Below are 21,181 nucleotides of genomic sequence, written 5' to 3'. Positions count from 1 at the left end.
TTATTATTATTATTATTATTATACTTTATTTTTACCCCGCCTTTCTCCCAGAAGGAACTCAAGGCGGCTTACGAAACAAGGTTAAAACAAGTTAAAGACCTGATTTTTTACAGGCCTGATTCTTTTATGACTTGCTGCTGCTCTATGCTCTTTTTACCTATTTTTTTTTCTGACTGCTGTTTTTTATGATAATATGTTTATTTGTTTTTAAATTGTTTTTAATATGTTGTAAGCCGCCTTGAGTCCCTTCGGGGAGAAAGGCAGGGTAAAAATAAAAATTATTATTATTAAAGACATAATTTAAAAGCAGATAAAAAGAACTGCTTGATTGTGTTCATGGAGAATGGCATTTCCCAGGTGTTACTGAGATTCCATTAATAAGCACACACTATACAACCCAATGCAATGTTATAATTAAAGTGTTGGACTAGGATCAGAGAGACTCAAATTCAAATCCATATAGCCATGAAGCTCACTAGCAGAGTGAACCAGTTTCTCTCAGTCTAACCTACCTCACAGGGTTGTTGAGAGGATAAATGGAAGTAGGAAGCATCATATACACTGCCTTGGTTTATCAAAAGAACAAGATATAAATATAATATACAATTCCTGGACCTTATATCAAAAATCTTGGTATGGATAAAGAGAGATGGTCTTAATATGTGCAGTATGGATAAGTGAAAACCTGTAGGGCAGTAGTTCTCACCCTTCTTAGCCCAGGACCCACTTCTGAGAATGATAATCTGTCTGGGGTCCACCAGAAGTGATGTCAGCAACCTGGAAGTGATGTCATAATCAGAAATGACATCAAACAGGAAGTGACATCACTGTGATGTCAGAGCCTGAAGATGTTTAAGCTGGGAAGCTTAAAATGGTGACGTCCAGGTTTTACCCACTTCCAAAATGGCGCCTCCTAGGTCTTTTGCCATCTTCCAAGATGGCTACTGCCAGCTTCTCGTGACCCACCAAGTGGGTCCTGACCCACAGTTCAAGAACCACTGCTGTAGAGCAAAGTACTTACAAATAGGAAAGAGTGTACTTCTACCTCTGTGATGAATGCCCTGTCTTTTCTCCCTTTTATACCTTTTATACCTATTTTCCTTACTTTTGGGACCTTTCTAGAGACCTGGAAGACTCTGGAATGCTCCTCTGAGATTCTTCATTTGAAATGCCATTCTAAATGTGTGCCTAGATATGTATTGCTCTCTCTGTATGTGTGTGTTTGGGCTTTTCACAAATATAACAGCTCCTAGCCAGGTCTACTACCAAGACTTAGTGTATGTTTGCTGATTAGGTAGTCAAGTCCAACTGTCTAGATAAAGGGGTGGGATGGAGTGGACAGGTGGATTTTTTTCTTCTCCAGATGACCCTTCGGCATCATAAAAGCTACATTTCTTAAAATCAAGCACAAGGATGCTTGGAAGTGTTTTGCCTCAACGGAACTAGCTGCTTATTTACATAAAATTACTTTTCAGTAAAGGCTGAAATTACTTTTCAGTAAAGGTCAGCATTCCTGGGACAATGAAGTGCTACTCCCCTCGGTCAGCCCCTGGTTTCCCTAACAGCGTCTAGAGCCACAGCAGATACCTGCCCATAAGTCAATCTCACAGATAAGTCGTGGGCAGATTTTGAGCCAAAAATCTTCAAATGTTCTATGACACTCAGATAAATTGGGGTTAAACATGTCTGACCATAATTTTGTCTGATTTTACCCAAGGCCAGATCCTGAAAAATAACCTACCAGTAAATGTTACCTTATAACTCTACAGCCTTTAATTTATTTAAAAAAAATAATAAGAGATCATAAGATACATTTTTATTCATTAACTTTTTTAATTCTGGTCTTCACAATCTTTTTGTAAACACCATCAGAGTAAGTGCACTGTAAACAACCAGCAACAGTGGTTCCCAAGGTGGGGTACATGTACCCCCAGGGGCACTCAACAGAACCTTTAGGGGGACTTGAAAAATAATTAAATAATGACAGAAAATGGTAGGAAGTGCTGCAGAATACCTTGAAGGGCCAGCAAGGCAGGAAGGGGGGTAGCTAGTTGACTGTGAAAGTCCCAACAATAGCTAGTTTTTGGTCATAAATTCATGTATGAATCAGTGATTGAAAACCAGCACAGTACAAAAACTGAAACATTATATGGAAAGTGATCAATCACCATCAATCATCATTTCAAGGCACTTCTGGTTTAAAACAGTGCAAAGGCAGAGTCTTCAGTTCTTCAAACAGATAAAAAGAGAAAATATTGTGATGAATACATGAAGTATGGGTTTTTATATAAAAGAGATGGAAGCTTATATTATTAATATTAATGACAAACATTAAGCTAATATGAGGAGTACAATTTATGGAAATAGGCTGCCAAGGGGTATGCAAGTGAGAAAAGGTTAGGAACCACTGCAGGAGAACTATTAATCAAATCCTTCTATAAGGTGCCTGGTGTGTTAAGCCAAAGGCTCAACATATAACATACAATTTAAAACACATAACTGGGAGTGTGCAGTTCAATCCACAGCAGAGAGTCAAGCAACAAGGAATGATTGAGCAAGTGCAGCTGCACAAAGTTGCAACCTAATTTACTCTGCTTTCCAAGGGTGTTATTCTTAAGTAATGATGCACTGTAGCCTGGGAATTTGTTTCAGGATTATATCCTGGTGTAATCAGAATTTTATGTGGCCAACCATCTCTTAGAGCCCAACAAATTTCAAATCTTCACTATATAACTGAAGAGATGTTTTGAATTAAAGAAAAGAGGACAACATGAATAAGCAACATTGAGTATAATCCAATGTCTAAACCAATGTTTCTCAACATTTGTCCTCCGCCATACCACTTCACATGGTCCACCTATTGAAAGTACTACCAGAAGTAATTGACAATGGCATCATCACCAGTTATTTCTGGGTTGGGAGGCCATATGTGACATGACTAACACCAGTAAGAGACTCAGGAGGGCTTTTCCGAGTGCAGAAAAACATGCTTTGGAGCTCTGCCCACTAAGTCGAGCCTCCTACTGCTGTTTGTTGCATTGCATTCCCGGTCTTGCTGCCGCGAGTACCACCAGACACCACCTCAAGTACCACTGGTGGTACTGGTTGAGAAACGCTAGTCTGAATTAAAGATCAGGTGATTATTTTCTATGCCTTTACAGCATTTAAATAACTCCACCTATAGGGTTACCAAGTACTCCAATATAGCTTAGTTATTTGGAAAGCCCTCTTGAACGGCTCAAGAATGTCTACAGAGAAGTTGTAATTTATGATTTTTTGAACTAGGTACTTTTTTGCTACTGAGAAGAGCACCTCACCTTCATTTTCTACTTGGCTCCAAAGAAAAAGAGCCAGAGCAAAACTTCATATATACTTCAAAGATATCATTAGTGTTATTGTGAAAACACAGCTAACTTACTGCAACTTTGTGCTCTTTCATCATCACTGACAAACACAGGACAGGTTGCATTCTGGTCCTTCAACATTTACAGTTTTTCTGTTTTCAGAGCCCATAGAAAAGGCAATCTACAAACAAAGTTTTACGACTGTTACACACACTTAACTCTGAACTTAAACCTGTTCATACACCAGCCCTCAAATACCTTAAGATTTGACTCTCCCCTTTTATTTAAATACCCCTTACCATGTTGATCTAATGACTCCTCATTAGGAGAGATAAAAAATTTTCACATTTTTACACCACCTTCCTCCAAGGAGCTCAGGATGATGTACATCGTTCCCCCCCCCCATCATTTGTCCTCAAAACATAGCTGAAACAAAACATTTGTCCTCAAAACATGCCCCCACTTCCATAGCTTTGGTCTGAGAAGGATGAGTGCTTCATTCTTAGTTCACAATATTTCTGTATATTTGGGCGTAACCCAATCAACCTCAGAAGCAGCAAGGCAAAGTAGCTCTGTACAGCAAGTGGCTTTCAAAGTTGGTTGCTTCATCCTGCCTGCACTAATCTCCGATTGCCCAAGTTTAGAACAAGTGTGGTGAAATGATTATCATTCTACTTCTAGGCCACCTCCTCAAAAAATGTATTTGCATTGCTGTTCTAGTAACAACAGAAGCGATTCGTAAAAGCTAGTAGTCATCTTTCCCTACTATAAAAATAATTATCTTTTCACACTTCAACAAAGTTTTTGCTGCAATGGATTATAGCAGCTACCCTAAACTTTTCAGTTTGTTTAACCAAAGCTTCAGGCATTACTTGACCCATGTTCTAGCCCATGCAATTTCTGATTTCTATAGGCATGCACACACACAGCACACAAACACATTTCATGACTCCTGAATGAAACTTACTTAGACAAGAAGGTTTGAATCCTTTTCACTGGCAGCTCTGCAAATAATGTAGCTCCTGGCATAGTCACGATCCACAGCAATGGAACCAAGACTGCAAGCTTCCTCAGCTGGAAACACTGTATCCCATAAATGCTAATAGTTTCCTGTCCTCACTTCTCCCACCTGCCACTACCAGTGTAATCACATGTTCCTACCCAGAACAAGGAAAGGAGTATAATGAAATCCTGCAAGCCTCAACAAACAAAGGTTTTAAGGCAAAGGACAAGCAGCCACCAAAAAGCATTCTCCTTCCAAAAAAAAAAAAGCCTTTAGTAATGCAGCTTTGCAAACCTTAGGCCAGTGTTTCTCAAACTGTGGGTCGGGACCCACTAGGTGGGTCGCAAGTCAATTTCAGGTGGGTCCCCATTCATTTCAATATTTTATTTTTACTATATTGGACTTGATGCTACCATGGCATGTGATTGCATTTGGGAAAATGTTACAGACCTGTACTTTTAACAAGCTGCTGTGCATATTCATTTAACAATGTTAGTAAATGGGACTTACTCCTGGGTAAATGTGGGTAGGATTGCAGCCTAGGATTGCTAAAAAATTTCCTGTTTGATGATGTCACTTCTGGTCATGACATCACTTCCAGTGGGTTCTGACAGATTCTCATTCTAAAAAGTGGGTCCTGGTGCTAAATGTGTGAGAACCACTGCCTTAGGCTCTTTTCAGTCACTTGCTCATCTTCACAGCTGCCTTAACAATACATTCATTCTTTAATTTATAACCATCAAAAGATAGATGCAGAACACCAGTATTTTGTGAAGTTTTATAGACTTAAGATTTATATTAATAATGTTATACAATCTTAGTTATTTAAAGAATAAACTAGGAGATCAAGTTTCCACTGGATTTCAGAATTACAGATTTAATGCTAGCCTTATTTTGGTAATATGTTCCTGTGCTTGATTTTCCCACATCCACTCTGCAATTTCCTCCGTTCTATCCCCCGTTTCAATAATCAGACCCTTAATCACTATGCTGCTAAACACATCTCTGCCAGGAGATTAGACTCTGCAGGCTTTAGCTGGATTAATCCAGTAATCAGAGACTGAAGAATGGCACTCTCTCTCATGCCCTGCTTTATCCCCCTTCCACAAAGTGCCCAATACTACACTCCACAACAATAATGCTGCCTCACATTAGCTTCAATTGTCAGTACACCAAGTTCCCTACACATATACAAGTTAGGCTCTTGCCAGCCTCATATATAAAACCTATATAAAAGCACCACCAAAGGCTGTATTGCATTGGCACTTATTCAGACATTTCTAAGGGAGCCAGTGTGTATGGCAATTACTACTTAAAAATAAGGCAGTACCTCCAAAATGTATGATAATCACTGGCCATTTCATCACATGTTAAAAATTTAGTACATTGTCCTCCACTACATGCAAGTTAGGTTTGTACAATAAACCCTATTTCACCAACACAACAACAAAAATTGAGGCAAATGTAACACATTAAGAAAACAATGTATTTTTTTTTTAAATACAGTAAGTATTCAGTTAGTATTGGAGTTAGTATCCAATAACCTGCCAAATCTCTCTGGATGGAGCACTTCACAACTTTATAACAATGGCAAATAACAGCAATATTGCTTAACTAAGTCACTGGCATTGTTACTACAGTAGCAATGAAATTCCTCTTCAGAATAAGTCAGCTTCCTTTCACACACCACCCTGTGCCAAGGAAAATGCAAGGATTTTTGGAGCAAGCAAATCTAAGTCATGTGGCACTTTAAGCATGGGAACTATTCTCTGATTTCAGCATTACTGCTGTCCTCTAATACCCACTATGGTTAAGGAATAAACATTTATGTAATAATCACAATTGTAAAAAAATAACTTTTCACAATTATTTACAGTTGAGTTTTGCACAAAAGAAAAAGGACTGAATAACCATCTAGTTCAGTAAACTACATCTGTAAACAAGAATATGCATGCAAAACCATTCTCTCAAAGAGCTTGCTAGAAAACATTTTGAAGTCTGCCATAAATGTTTTAAATGTATTGAAACTAATGCCAGAAAAATAACCAGTTTAGAAAAGTTACACCACTCTGTAAAAGACAGATGCAATTATAAGGATCCAAGACTAATCAAAGAACAGTATCATGGCACCAGTGGAAGACAGACAAATGCTAGTGTGTGTTACTAGAGACACTGGAAATCTAAACTCACTGACAGCCCAATCCTAACTAAGCACTGCACAGCGGGACTGCATGGCTGGACTCCCCTGTATCCAGCATTTGTTGGGAGCAGACTGGATATCTCCTCAGGGTGAGGGGATATTTCCCCCCTCACCAGAGTAATGCTCCAGCCTGCCCAATGGGGGCTACTTAGAAGCATAAATATTATACTATAAATCAGCTCACACACAACAGTTATTTCCCATTTATCCCAGTTTCTCCTTTTCCAGATCTTACATTGAGAATGACTATTCCACTTTCCACATTATATTGAAAATATAATGTTTGACAGGAATACTGCAATCAGCCATTTATTCACAGAGACAGACAACCCAATCCTAGGCATGTTTACTCAGAATGGAAACTGCTAGTTCAGCAGGATGTACTCTCCAAAGCATATGCTTAGGGCTCCTTCCTTAGATTAGCTTTTCATTAAATCAGTCCATAATGCAATGCAAACTCTACAATAAATGTAACATATGATCAGTTTCTCTTCCACATACTGTTTTGCTTTGAAAGCATTCAAATGTGGCACAACTAGCACAAGAGGGTGGCTTGAAAGTGCTAGTTAGCCATGCATGTGGGAAGGGGGAAGGAAAACCACCACCACTCTCCTCTCTGACTACAGGAGCTTGGAAATGGCTAATTCAATAGACATGATCATACATTTAAAGTCCATCTACCATCCTGCTGGGGGGGGGGGGAGCCAAGAATGCCAAGACTCTGAAAGTGTCTTGATTACACGGGACAAAAATGGCCCTTAATGTGCACCTCTGAGAGCTTGGAAAGGAAGCAGAGGAAGGAAAAGCATTGCTGCAGAAAGAAAGTAATCTGTAGACAATTTTTAAGATTTCCTTGCATGATGTTTTGCATTCCTTAATACACAATGCAGTTTTCAAGCTTTTTGCTTGTCACAAAAGGTGAAAGTTCTCCTCCTCTCCCTCTGTTTCATCCTCCACTTTCAACATCTGGGTGGCAAAGTTTCCAAGAAGTCACTGGCAAGTTGCCTTCATCGTCACACCCTGATGAAATCAAGTTTCAGCCCATGTAAGCGCAAGAACGATGCCCTGCTTTCCTTGTGCCCCCAATCTGTCATCTCCCTGGTGCCTTCCCCACCCAGCCCCTCCTGCTGCAAGATCCTCATAGCTACCCCTCCATTGTCTGTAAAGGGTCGCAGTGGAGATGCCCCATTCACTCTTCTGTTTTCCACTCCTTCAGATGTTAATACTTATATTTAAGGGTGTGGTTTTCTGTTGTTTCCCCCCCCCTCTAAATTTCTTGATTAAAGTAGCAAATTGTGGTGTTAAATGCTTTTATTCCAAGGGTACATTTTAATTAAAATCACTTTAAAAAATGTACTGGGTTAGTGGTTCTAAAACTTTTAGCACCATTTTGGACCCACTTTGTTAAACAACATTCTATTTGGACTCACCTAGGTTAACCAGAGTTTTTTTTTAAAAAGAAGATCTGAAAATAATTATTTAATGATACATAATAATGAACAGGAAAAGGCCCTCAAGTATTTGTCTCCTTATATTTACACATACTTGCAAACTGCAGGAGCTGAGCTCTTTGCAGGGATTACCCTTTTTAATTAGCAGCTACACTGTCTGATTTCCCAATGGCCTCAGAGTTTGAGGCAGTTATTCGATCTTTCCATCACTCTTTGGAGACCCACAGTTTAGGCACTACTGTACTGATATACTATACGGTCAGTAGATGCAGCCACAGTATTATTTCTAGCTGAAAAATTAATCTATTTTAATGCCTGAAAAATACCTTAAAACATCAGAATGTGGTGTTCTGTATTTTTATTCCTATATTTTAATACCAAAAAGGTGGTTTTTGTGTTTTATGTGTTTTCAGCCAAAAAACCACCCCTACTTATCCTGTGTGCATTCAAAAGCACCCCCCCACACACACACACACAACAACTCTGACTGCCCAGTCGTATGCATGTCTACTTAGAAGTACATTCCATTATACTCCTAGGTAAGTATGGATAGGACTGCAGCCTGAACCAGCCTTGGAAGGCTAGCCTGGCACCCAAGAAGGGCAGCAGAAGGAGAGCAGCTGTCACAGTCCCAGCCTGCAAATCTGGACATGTGCCTGGGGGAAAGGGGCTACAATCCTGAACTCACTTCCCTGGGAGTAAGCCCCACTGAACATCATGGGACACTGCTCTGACAGGCGAAGGACTGGAAAGCAAAACCCACTGAGCACTATGGGAACCAACTTCTAAGACTGCAACCCTATCCCCACTTTCCTGTGACTAAACTCCATTAACACAATGGAACTTACTTTTGAGTAGACCCCAGGAGGCAGCGTTGGCAGGAAGATGCAGCTCTTCCATTCCATTCACCTGCTCCTGGGAAGCCACCCCAACCAGGCCCTGCCTCAGCACCTCCCCACGCCTGACTGAGTGGGGCTGCAAACCCACCCACACTTACCTGGGAGTAGCCCCACTGACTATAATGAGACTTGCTTCTGAGTAGACACGCATAGAATGGGGGCTGCAATCCCACGCACAGTTACCTAGGAGTAAGCCCCACTGACGATAATCAGTCTGACTTCTGAGTAAACACTCTAAGGCTGCGTTCCTGCGCACACCCACTGACTATAACGGGACTTGCTTCTGAGTAGACACTCTAAGGCTGCCATCCCCTCCACACTTACCTGGGAGTAAGCCCCATTGGCCACAATGGGACCTCCTTCTGAGTAGACCCGCATAGGCCTGGGCTCTGGCTGGGGGGCGGCCACCGTGTCCCGCTGCCTGCCGCAGAGCAGAGCCGGCTCCCCGGACTCAGCCCGCGTTGCGGCGACGGCTGACGCGACAGGAAGGCGGTGACGGCAGAGCGACCTCCTCTCCGCCCCTCCCCTCGGGAGGCTCAGGGAGGGGCAGGAGCGGCGCACGCAGCCTCCGCTGAGCGGCGCCTGGACCACGTGACCGCTTCAAGGCCGCGCCGCCTCCTCTTGCCCGCCATGACACTAGAGGCGAGCACGGCGCCTCTCCGCCGCAGGGTCCCCGCTCCAGGCCCCAGTCCCAGCCACGCTTCCCTGGGAGCAGCCCCACTGGCTGCAGTGAGCCTTGCTTCTGAGTAGCCCTGCGCAGGAGTGGGCGCTCAGGCTGCAGTCCTGCTCCCTGCACGTCAGGGGGCCCCCTGTGGCGAGGAGTTCCACAGGCTCATTATGCAGGCGGAGCCCCGCAGGGTCAGGCAGAGGCCCATCCAGCCCAGCCCCCTCCCCCTGCACGTCAGCTGGCCGCCCCGTGGCGAGGAGTTCCCAGACTACCGACCCGCGGGCCGGGAGAGCTGCACGTGGCTGCGCAGCGCGAGGCTGGAGGGGGCGCTGGCGGCTGCGGGCGAAGCGCCCGGCTCGCTGCCCCCCTCGCGTCCGTCGCAGCTGAAGGGGCTGCTGGCGCGGGCTGCGAGCGAGCGGGCGGACTGCCGCGCTACACATCATCAGTGTCCCTATAGCCGGTTCGGGCGTCGCTGCCCCGCGCGCGCAGGCACGGCCGGAGGCGCGGACGTCCGTGGCTCCGCTGGAGGGCAGTCGGCGGGCCCCTCGTGCACCAGGAGCCCACCCGCATGGGACCACCCCTTTTGCCCCCGGGGGAGCCAGGCAGCCCCGCAGCCGCCCCCGCCTCACCTGGCGGGGAGGGGGCCGGGCCGGGCTCCTCCCCGCTCTGCACCCACCCTCCCCCCTGGTCCTCATCCTCCCCCTCCTTCCCTCCCTCTTTCCTGGCACCACACCTGCATCCTGCTGCAGGGCCCTCCCCTGCCCCTGCTCACTTCCTAGGGGACAGCTGATCTCCCCTGTGCCCCACTCTGTTCCCCCAGTGGAGAGACGAGGAAGGAGATGTCCACCCTCCCCTCTGGTCCTCATCCTCCTGCCCAGGCACAGTGGCACATGTACCCCAGAAACAGGATGAGGACCTGTGGCCTCCTGCAAGCATCTTCCTCACTAGCAGAGCCCTGGCAGCATCACTGCGGGGGGCGAAGGATGTTTCCAGGGGGTTCTGGTCCATGGGACAGACCTCCAGGGGCTCCAACACCCCAGGGAGCAAGCAGAATCTGTGGGAGTTAATTTGCACTTTGGGGCTGCCTGAAGCCAGGACTTTGGTCACTGAGAGATTTTGCAGGCCCTGGGGGAGAATGGTTTTTGGTCACAGCCATCCCTTGTCCTTGAACTTAGCTGGAGGGATGACATTCTGTGTTTTGGGTTGTGACCAAAAACAATCCGCAGTCAGGTATCTAGGAAATGCCCTTCACTGTCTGAGACTTGAGGAACTGCTGATTGTAGTGTAGCGGAGGGGGGGGAGCATCGTAAGTGTTACATGTGCCTCATTGCGCCATGTAAGTGACCCCTCTCCCTCGCTGCCGGAGCCATTTGGGGCGGTGATGGCAACACACAGGCACTCAGCAGTTGGTTCAGCAAGTGCCTGTGTGTTGCCATCGCTGCCCCGGGGGGCTCTGGCGGTGGGGGAGAGGGGTCACTTACATGGCGTGTTGCTCACCCTCCCTCTGGCTACACTACTGCTACTGATAATTGTGTTTGAAAGACCGTCTTCTTCTGTATGATCTGGCCCATCCTCTTCCATCCTCAGAGAAGACTGCTTGCAATGTGCCATTGCTTGCAGAGGTGGGGCAAAATAGAGCCTTCTTGGTAGTGGCACCTGCTTTTGGGCATTCCCTCCCAAGGGGTTTACAAACTGCCCTCCTTAGACACCTTCCATCAGGGCCTTAAAATGTTTCTTTTCAGATCAGCCTGTGATTTAGACATGCTCAGGATTGGGCTGTAAATCACATGTAAACGCAGAGAATGACAGCCCAATCCTAGGCAGGTCTATTCAGCAGTAAGTTCCATTATGGTCAATGGGGCTTACTCCCAGGTAAGTGTGCTCCTAATAACAGCAATATTCTGTCTTGCTTCTCTCATCTTTTGTGTTCCAAGACCATTTGCCTCACTCAGAAGAAGAAAGAGCCTCCAACAGCAGCTGCTCACTGGTATTCTCAGCACAATCCTGTGCACACTTACCTGGGAGTAAGTCCCATTGAACTCAGTGACACTAAGGGCCCAATTCTATCCCATGTTCCAGCACTGATGCAGCCGCACTGCAGCCCTGAGGTAAGGGAACAAATATTCCCTTACCTTGAGGAGGCCACAGTGTCTGCCCCCCCCCCCAGAGCAGGTTGCAGTACAGCCCCATTGGCACAGCTGCATCAGTGCTGGAAAGTAGGATAGGATTGGGCCCTTCCTTCTGCATAGACATGCACTGGATTGTGCTGCAAATCTATCTTTCCCATTTCAAAGGCTTGAAGGTGAGTACTGTATACTTTGAAATGGAATTAGTTACAACTAACAATAAAACGCCCTGAACTAAGGCTATCTAGTGTGCACCTAACACAGGATGTTCAAATCAATTCAGTCAAACTGCCTGATTTGACATGCGTGCATAACCCTACTTTCCCCAGTTCAATCTCTGATTGTGGGGGGAGAGACTGTGGGACCTGGCTCTCTCAAACTATAGTGGTTTGGCTGGGGGTGGAAAGCATATCAGAGCCAAAATGTGGTACCTCCAGCAGACTAGCCCCACCTTCCCAAAAGGAATATTGGGGAACACACACAGTAGGTAGGCTAGAGGGAAGCTAGGAAAGAGGAACAGCAGGAACAATATAAAATAACTCTCTGATTAAACATGAGGCTTTACACGAAGGAGACAGTGGAGTTCCACAAACTGGTTGTCTACAGGAGCAGACAATTCAGCAGCGCAGTTGTTTTGCCCTAGGCCAGGATACGACTTTAGGTTTAAGTTTCTCTTATGGCGGGCTGGGGATGACCACCGGATGCCATATAAGGGCAGGAAGAGCTGCTGCTTCAGGATTGCTCAGGGCCCAAACATCAGTTGCCCTTGGGCTGGTACAAGCTGGCCCAGAGGTGTCGCAAAAGTGCCATAAGACATTTTCACGCCACCTCAGGAGTCAGGAGGCTGGCACTGGAGGAGAGGTATGTTTGTGCTGGCCCACGGGCAACTGAAGCCAGCACAGGGCTCTGGGGAGGGCAGGGGGAGGGTGGAACAGAGGTGTTCCAGTGGGGGGGGAGAAGGCGGGCGACAGGCAGGCCCATGGGTGGCCAGGCCCGGGGGGGGGGCAGGATCCACACCTAGGCTGGCTCCTTACCCGACTCCCAGGCAACCCAGTGCAGTGCCAGATTTTTCAGATCTGCACCATCTCTTTAGGTGGTGCAGATCCAAGTAGATCGCCGTAGAATCGAGTAGAACCCCCATCACGGTGCTACTCAGTTTACCTAGGGCTAGGGGACAAAAGTCCTCTTCTTCTGAGGAGGCGGCAGTGGCTGCCTAGTGAGAGCAAGATGCAGCAGCAGCATTTTTGGCCCATTGGGTGCCCATTTGCAATATGGAGATGATACCTATAGGATTGTTTTGCTGAAAGCAGGTATAAGAAGTGCTTTGAGGATTAATTAATTTATCAGATTAACTTCTATTCTACTGCTCCATAGCACATTCAGGGCAGTTATTATAAAACAGCAAAAATCACAGAACAATATTAGTACAATATACATTTAGAAAAAGTGCTATGTAGCTACTAAATATAATTACTGTGTTCTAAAACCTATCTTTCATCAATGAATAAGTAAATAGGCCATATTTCTCTTCTCCTAGCTATTTTTTCACAAGCAGCAATCTTTCCAACTTTTTGTATTAAACCCATTAGACTGAAAACATGGGAGAAGGAAGTCAACTTTTTGAATAAATATGCTGAGAATTGCACTATGAGTTGCTCATATGTTATTCTGGAAGGGGAGGAGGGTCTCAATGAGAGGGCTATAGACCCTCTCATTATTTTTAAATATCAAATATTAAAAATATATTGATATCAAAAATATTGATATTTTTATTTTCTTTTGATGAGTCTCCTCCTATGCAGAGAATATTTTCCTCCTTTCATCTACTGGCTAGATGTAATTCTTAGCACATTCACTAGATGGACCTCCTGAACAACATAGAGGAACAGCTTGAATGCCAGCTAGCAGAAATTAGCTTGCAAAGCTCATAGATTTTACCGTCATCCCATTAATTTCTGGAGTTCCTTCACTTCGTCATGGGATTTAATGTATAGGCAATTATATCATCACTATTTTTAAAGTGATGCTGGCAATTCTCTGGTTTCTGAGGTTGTCTTTCCGTTTTTTCATCCTCCTGCGTTTAGCAAGTGTACTGCTATCTGGGTGCATAAAGTTCAAAGGTAACAAAAATCTAAAGGCCAACAAAACAAAATTAGGAAACAAAAATCTAAAGGCCAAAGTTTGGTAACAGCAACTTTATTATGATCAGCCAAAACATCACAAAATCACCAGTAAGCTTTTGAGTTCACCAGGCAAGATAAGGAAAATGGGAGAGGGGGGTTTGGGGGAAACCTGGGCATGGGGGAAAGTACCCAGATTTGCAGTCTTTAAAAGTCTTAAAAGGGAGTGTAGGAGTTGTTTTGCAGGCTAATTGGACTAGCATCATTAAGTGTGAGGCAGATTTAGAATGCATCAAGGAATACTTGGACCAAAACAAACTCCAATAAACCCCAATGTTACCCCATTTAAAAAATAGAATCTAACAGCAAGCTGGCTCTGTGTACACCACACTGCAGAATATGCAGGCCCCTTACAGTTTATGAGAGATGCACTCAAGCTGAAATTCCTTTTAAAAAAACACAAAATAGCACAGAATAATTATAATGTAGTTGGATCTGAATTATTATCCCTTTCTATAGAGGGCCAGCTTTAAAATGGGGGAGGGGAGAGACCAGGTAGGCAAATCACCATTAGTGGGCCTCCTTAAGCAGAAAAGGGTGGAAGACAAACTGCATATAAAAAGAGCACCCAAAATCTTCTAACCAGAAGACTCACATAAGCAAACCAAGTTACATGTCAATTTAAAAGAAAGATACTTTACTTTCTCTTTTGAAGGAGATTAAAAGGGAAATTAAATTAAAGAGTAGCATTAACCCTCATGAAATGTCATTTCCCAATTTCTTGGGCAATGTTCACAAGATCATACCTTTATAGTCTGCGTAAATCCAGAATAATGTCCTGAATATGTCTCTGGAACTCATGAGATTAGAATTCTCAATTTGTATTGTATTGGCAACCTTCAGTCTCGAAAGACTATGGTATCGCGCTCTGAAAGGTGGTTCTGGCACAGCGTCTAGTGTGGCTGAAAAGGCCAATCCGGGAGTGACAATCCCTTCCACACCGGGAGCAAGTGCAGTCTGTCCCTGGTCTGTCTCCCTGGCTATGGGCCTTCCTTCTTTGCCTCTTAGCCTCAGACTGTTGGCAAAGTGTCTCTTCAAACTGGGAAAGGCCATGCTGCACAGCCTGCCTCCAAGCGGGCCGCTCAGAGGCCAGGGTTTCCCACTTGTTGAGGTCCATCCCTAAGGCCTTCAGATCCCTCTTGCAGATGTCCTTGTATCGCAGCTGTGGTCTACCTGTAGGGCGCTTTCCTTGCACGAGTTCTCCATAGAGGAGATCCTTTGGGATCCGGCCATCATCCATTCTCACGACATGACCAAGCCAACGCAGGCGTCTCTGTTTCAGCAGTGAATACATGCTAGGGATTCCAGCACGTTCCAGGACTGTGTTGTTTGGAACTTTGTCCTGCCAGGTGATGCCGAGGATGCGTCGGAGGCAGCGCATGTGGAAAGCGCTCAGTTTCCTCTCCTGTTGTGGGCGAAGAGTCCATGACTCGCTGCAGTACAGAAGTGTACTCAGGACGCAAGCTCTGTAGACCTGGTTAATTCTCAATTAACCCATTAATTAATTAAGCACTGACATAAGGTGTTAGGATTGCACCCAAAAAGTATTAACAACCCCCAACACATGAGATAATTTTGTCACCATAACTGTGAACGCAGCAAGACTTTACTAGCATGACTAGTGAAGATTCAAGGGAAAGCAGGGGATAAGTGGCATCTTTCAATGGCTTCATCTAGTCCATTTTCTTTCCTCCTGGTTTGTTCACTCTACCTTTGGCATGATGAAGCAGCACTGGCTATTGCCTGAAAGCAGTGTGTTTCAAAGTGCTGTAAAACTGCTTTTACAAAACTTTATACCAGCACTTTAACTCACTACTGCTGGCATAAAGCATTCTGACATAAAGTACAATTATTGCTGAAAAATGCAATAAGCATAACCACGGAGTACACGTCTCTGAGCTTGGAAGTTTCAGTTTGGAAAGGACAGTTGTGGCCTGTGTCTCCATGCTGTCTGAATCCCCCACAATTTTGCCACCGCTATGCTTGCTCATCCATGTGTGTCCCACTGTGGATGAATGGCAGGGCAGAAAAATAAAGAGGGTGTGGGGCTAGAGCATGAGAGTAGGTGCATCCTTTTTGATAGGGACATGGAGCAGAAGGAGAGGTGCTCCCCAGCCTCTCCCCTTTACTTACCAGAAATGAGGCATGCAACTTCCCTCCGCCACGTGGCTTTTGCTTCCAGTGCACAGGAGTGGTGCACACTGGGAACAGCATCACTGCTGTTCTTTGGGAACAGAAGCCATGCAGAGCAAAGGGCCGTTACACCACACTCCTGGTAATTAAATGGAAGGGCTCCCAAATCACATCTCCCTGCCTAGCTGGTGCTTTGTAAGTATCTGATGGGTGGGGAGAAGTGATTTGGAGCCACAGCAGCTTTTTTTTCCCCTGCTGGGGAGCTCCCATCACCACAATCCTCTCCTGACTTGCTCTCAGCAAGCTGGAAGAGGATCAGAGTACCAAGAACATCCTGGCCAGGGCAGGGGGGAGCAGACAGATGGACTGTGAGCACCTCCTTTCACTGCTTCTCTAGCTTTGCCAACTCAGGGCCCAATCCTATACAATTTTCCAGTGCCGGGGCTGCATTGAGGTTGCACTAGTGCTGCAAAGTTGGATAGGATTGGGGCCTTACACAACTGTTTCAGGTCTTTTCTTGGAAAGGTTGTTCTTGGGAAAGGATGGGTTTTCTGTCTGGACACCTGAGGACTATTTTTCATATGCCTTATTTAATAGAGGTGTGTGTTTTGTGTGTGTTTTACAAACATTAACAAGAAAAAAAACTCCAAAACATTTAAGGCTTGGGTTAGTCCAAATCATGGTTTGGAGACCTCAGAATATGCCCTGGGTTCATCAGCTCTCTCTTTCCACCTTCCCCTTTCGCTCCAGATTCCCTCATCCATTTCTGGATTTCCTGCCATCACTGTGTGTCATTACATCCAAACAAGGCCATTATGGTTAGCCCTAACTGTCTTGGTCTGCAGTGACTGGTAACTTGCCAGCCCAATGTGATGCCCCTTCTTTCCAACAGGGACATGAAGCAGGGACCACCCTGAAGGCTGGTGAAGAAATGCTGTGGAAGCTGGGCAGGAACTGATGGATTCTGGACCTACCTGGATGGGAAAAGGCATCCTGCCCCTCTCTAGTTGCTGGGGCAACAAGAAGATGGGAAGGAGAGCTATTAGGACAGGAAGGGTGGAGAAACTGGGCACAGCTGGGAGCAGGGAAGTATGACAGATAAGTCTTTAATATGCCAATGAGCAGGGCTGACATTAGGAGTTGTGGGGCCCAACGTGGTACCAGTTTTCAGGGGGCTCTTCCCCTGCAACCCCTCACTCACAGAAGAGTGGCAGATGTGTCCAGATGCAAACACCTCCATTTTGATCCTCCCACCCAGCATGGCTCTGAAAGGGAGGGGGAGGAGTCACTTGCACACTGTGGTGAGGCTCCCTGAAAAAATTAGTGCTTTGCACCCCCTCTAGCTATGCCACTGCCCCCAAGACATTTCCCATTGCTCTGTGCTTTGGAACATGCCTCCACAGGGCACTAGTGACCATGTCAGTTTTCCCTGAAGCTTAAAAGCATTAGTTGCATTCATACAGTTGTCCAAACAATGATTTGGAAGTTCAGAAATGAGTAGTAGATGGCTTCAGCCCTGCACACTGCTTTTCTTCCTTCTTCTGCACTCTAGAGGAGGCGATTAGAAGCTTTAGGACAGGCCACCTGCAAAGTAAAGGAATAAAGCAGAGACAGTAGAGAGCACCAAAGCAGCCACATGTTCCCTTACCTTGAGGAGGCCTCTGTGATTGCCCCCCACCTACATATACAGCACACACTCCATTGGCATGGCTGCATCAGTGCTGGAAACTTAGATAGGATTGGGCCCAAAAAAGTTCTTCTCTAGGCAGGGGTCATTGTCTAGGTCAGTGGATTTCAACCACTGTACCACAGCATACTGGTGTTCTGAGGATGGTCCGCAGGTGTGCCACAGGACTTTGGGGAGGGTCAGTAGGGCAACTGGGAGATTTGAGCCTCCTACCAGCAGCATGGTGTGCCTTGTCAATGGTCAAAAACTGATGGTGTGCCTTGACTATTTTAGCCCCTTGTCAGTGTGCCATGAGATGAAAAAGATTGACAATCACTGGTCTAGGTGTGTTCTATCACTTATTAGATTATTATAAGTGTATTAGATTATTATAACTATTATCACTAATAGTTATTTAGACAATCACTGGTCTAAATAACTATTAGGGTGTTATTTTCATTTTGCCTTTAACAATGATTGGTTTCATCTAATTGTGTCTGCTTGTGTCCTTTTCCCATTTCCCTGTTTTAGTTTTACTTAAAAATAAATAAAATAACCTAGGGCAATCCAGGGCAGTGATTTTTAACCTTTTTCATCTCACAGCACACTACAAGATGCTAAAATTGTCAAGGCACACCATCAGTGCTTTTTTTTTTTTTTTTTAAACAATTGACAAGGCCCACCACACTGCCAGCAAGGGGCTCACATCCCTCAATAGCCTAGTAATATATGACCCTCCCCCCAAACTCCTGTGGCAGACCAATCGTGTACCTTTCCTTATAATCTTAATTTTTTATGTAGAAGCAAAATACCATTGGTCTGTCCACAGCTGTGGAGAAACTCCAAATCCTCTGTCGCAATTCCAGCCAGTTCTGCTCACAAAATTATGGTAGAATTTAAAATACTGGAATGCAGGATCCCTCGGGCCCTGTCTAACCCTTCCCACGGCTCACCTAGTCAACAGAATCTAAATATCTACTGTCTGTGCTGCCAGCTCAGAGTTATTCCTGCCTATCCTACACCAACATTCTCGATAAAACAACTGAGATCGTGGAGGTTGCAGTGTGGCAGGGCTGCCAGCAGCATTTTATTCAGAGTCTTTGGTTTCCTCCTGTTGGGTTTGCTTGTTGGCCTTCTCTAGGGCATAATCCAAAGAGGTGGATAATTATTGTTGGCTCTGCCATAAAGATGCTGGAAAGAGCAGCAGCCACTGGATTTCAAAGGGCTGGCAGCATTTGCTGTTTCAAAACCTGCCTAGACCAAAGATTTCAATGCTATCAGCCGATCAGTTTTCTCTTCCAAACCCTGCAGGTAACTCCCACTGCTGGCAGAAGTTCTTGCTGAAAGTGGTTCAGGTGCCAACAGTTAAGACATCTGTGTTGGAGCAAACTTGTTAATTGATTGGAATGTAGACCAGAAGCAAGTGTGCAGCCTCCTGGGTTTGTAGAGCTAAACTTGGTGGTGCTGGGTTCAGGGGTGAAAACCTGAGACTCTGGTTTCCTTTACAACCTTGTCATACACTCTGATTTACAATCTCTATTTCCTACACCTGTCTATCCTGCTATTTGGGATTCTTTTCAGCTTGTAGAGCCTGAGGATGTGGACAGGATTCTCTGGAGTGTGAGACCTGCTGCTTGCCCACTCGACCCATGCTCAGCATGGCTAATTAGGGCTGCACGGGAAGGGCTGGCCGAGTGGACGGGGAGGGTGGCGAACTCATCTCTGAGGAAGGGGGTGCTCCCGCCTGCCTTGAAGCAGGTGATGGTTCGCCCCCTCCTGAAGAAGCCCTCCCTGGATCCCACTAATTTAAATAACTTTCGGCCAGTCTCAAACATCCCATTCCTGGGCAAGGTGATTGAGTGGGTGGTGGCGTCCCAGCTTCAGAGGGTTCTGGAGGAAACGGATTATCTGGACCCATTCCAATCTGGCTTCAGGCCGGGGTTCGGGACAGAGACTGCCTTGGTTGCCTTGGTGGATGACCTTTGCCGGGGGATGGTCAGGGGGAGTGCAACCCTGTTAGTCCTGCTGGACCTCTTGGCAGCTTTCGACACCATTGACCATGGTGTCCTTCTGGGCCGGCTGGCCAGGTTGGGGCTTGGAGGCACTGTCTTGAAGTGGTTCTGCTCCTTCCTGGCTGACAGATCCCAGAAGGTGGTGCTGGGGGACGCCTGTTCGGCACCCCGACCTCTTAGGTTTGGGGTGCTGCAGGGTTCCATCTTATCCCCCATGCTTTTTAACATCTACATGAAGCCGCTGGGAGAGGTCATCGGGGGGTTTGGAGTGGGTTGCCATCAGTATGCTGATGACACCCAGCTTTATCTCTCCTTTCCCCCTGATTCTGAGGAGGTGGTTGGGGTCCTGGATCGCTGTCTGGAGGCGGTTAGGGGCTGGATGTGGGCGAACAAGCTGAAATTAAATCCGGATAAGACAGAGGTGCTCTTGGTTTGGAAATCAACAGCTCGGGTGCTGGACTATCGTCCTGCTCTGAATGGGGTTGCACTCCCTCTGAAGGAGCAGATCCGCAGCTTGGGGGTTCTCCTGGATCCACAGCTGCTCCTGGAGTCCCAGGTGGCAGCGGTGGCCAGGGGAGCCTTTGCTCAGCTTCGGCTGATTCGCCAGCTGCCACCATACCTGAGCTGCGCGGACCTGGCCACAGTAACCCATGCCCTAGTGACATCTAGATTAGATTATTGCAATGTGCTCTACGTGGGGATGCCTTTGAAGACGGTCCGGAAATTACAACTAGTACAGAATGTGGCTGCTCGTGTGGTTGCTGGGGCACGTCGGTTTGACTCTGTTGAGCCGTTGCTCCAGCAGCTACACTGGCTGCCGGTTCTGTTCCGGGCCCAATTCAAGGTGCTAGTTTTGACTTTTAAAGCCCTTTACAGCTCAGGTTCAGGGTATTTGAGGGACCGCCTCCTTCCCTACAATCCTGCCCGTGCTCTTAGATCATCTGGGGGGGCCCTTTTGACTGTGCCGCCACTAAGTGATGTGAGAGGGGCGGCGGCCAGGAAGAGGGCCTTCTCGGTGGTGGCCCCCAAACTGTGGAATACCCTCCCCTTAGAACTGAGAACTGCTCCCTCGTTGCTAACGTTTCGGCGTGGACTGAAGACCTTTTTATTTCAAAAAGCTTTTAATTGTTGACAGGCTGGCTGGTGTTCCTAGGAAATCACTGTCCTTATTTTGTCCTTTTGTTTCCTCTTTGGGAAGCTTTAATAAAGTGTTGCTAGCACAAATTGTTAGCATAATCATTCTTCAGCACCCTCACCCTAAGATCTGTGGGAGTTAGATCTCTGAGTGCCCAATCCTATCCAGTTTTTCAGTGCCAGTGCAGCTGTGCCAATGGGTCATGCACTGCATCTTGTGGTGGGGCAGCAGTCACAGAGGCCCCCTTAAAGTATGGGAACATCTGTTCCCTTACATCGGGGCTGCATTATGGTTGCACCGGTGCTGGAAAATTGGAAAGGATTGGGCCCTTAAACTGCAATCCTATGCACGCTTACCTGGGAATA

General features: G+C 46.0%; 1 protein-coding gene across 2 annotated transcripts in view; it reads right to left on the bottom strand.

Moving 5' to 3' along the window:
* GALNT11 (polypeptide N-acetylgalactosaminyltransferase 11) overlaps positions 1 to 9,365 on the bottom strand; it is a 51,471-nt gene extending 42,106 nt beyond the window's left edge. For both annotated transcript variants that reach the window (XM_066627560.1, XM_066627559.1), the window contains exon 1: positions 9,222 to 9,365. The gene's annotated coding sequence lies outside the window, so the exon portion shown is untranslated. The remainder of the gene's footprint in view (positions 1 to 9,221) is intronic.
* Between the last annotated feature and the right edge of the window lie 11,816 nt (positions 9,366 to 21,181).

Source organism: Tiliqua scincoides, chromosome 5 (genome assembly GCF_035046505.1).
Source record: "Tiliqua scincoides isolate rTilSci1 chromosome 5, rTilSci1.hap2, whole genome shotgun sequence".
Lineage (NCBI taxonomy): Eukaryota > Metazoa > Chordata > Lepidosauria > Squamata > Scincidae > Tiliqua > Tiliqua scincoides.
The sequence above is the reverse complement of the archived record's forward strand: the minus strand, read 5'-3'. Positions and strand labels throughout refer to the sequence as shown.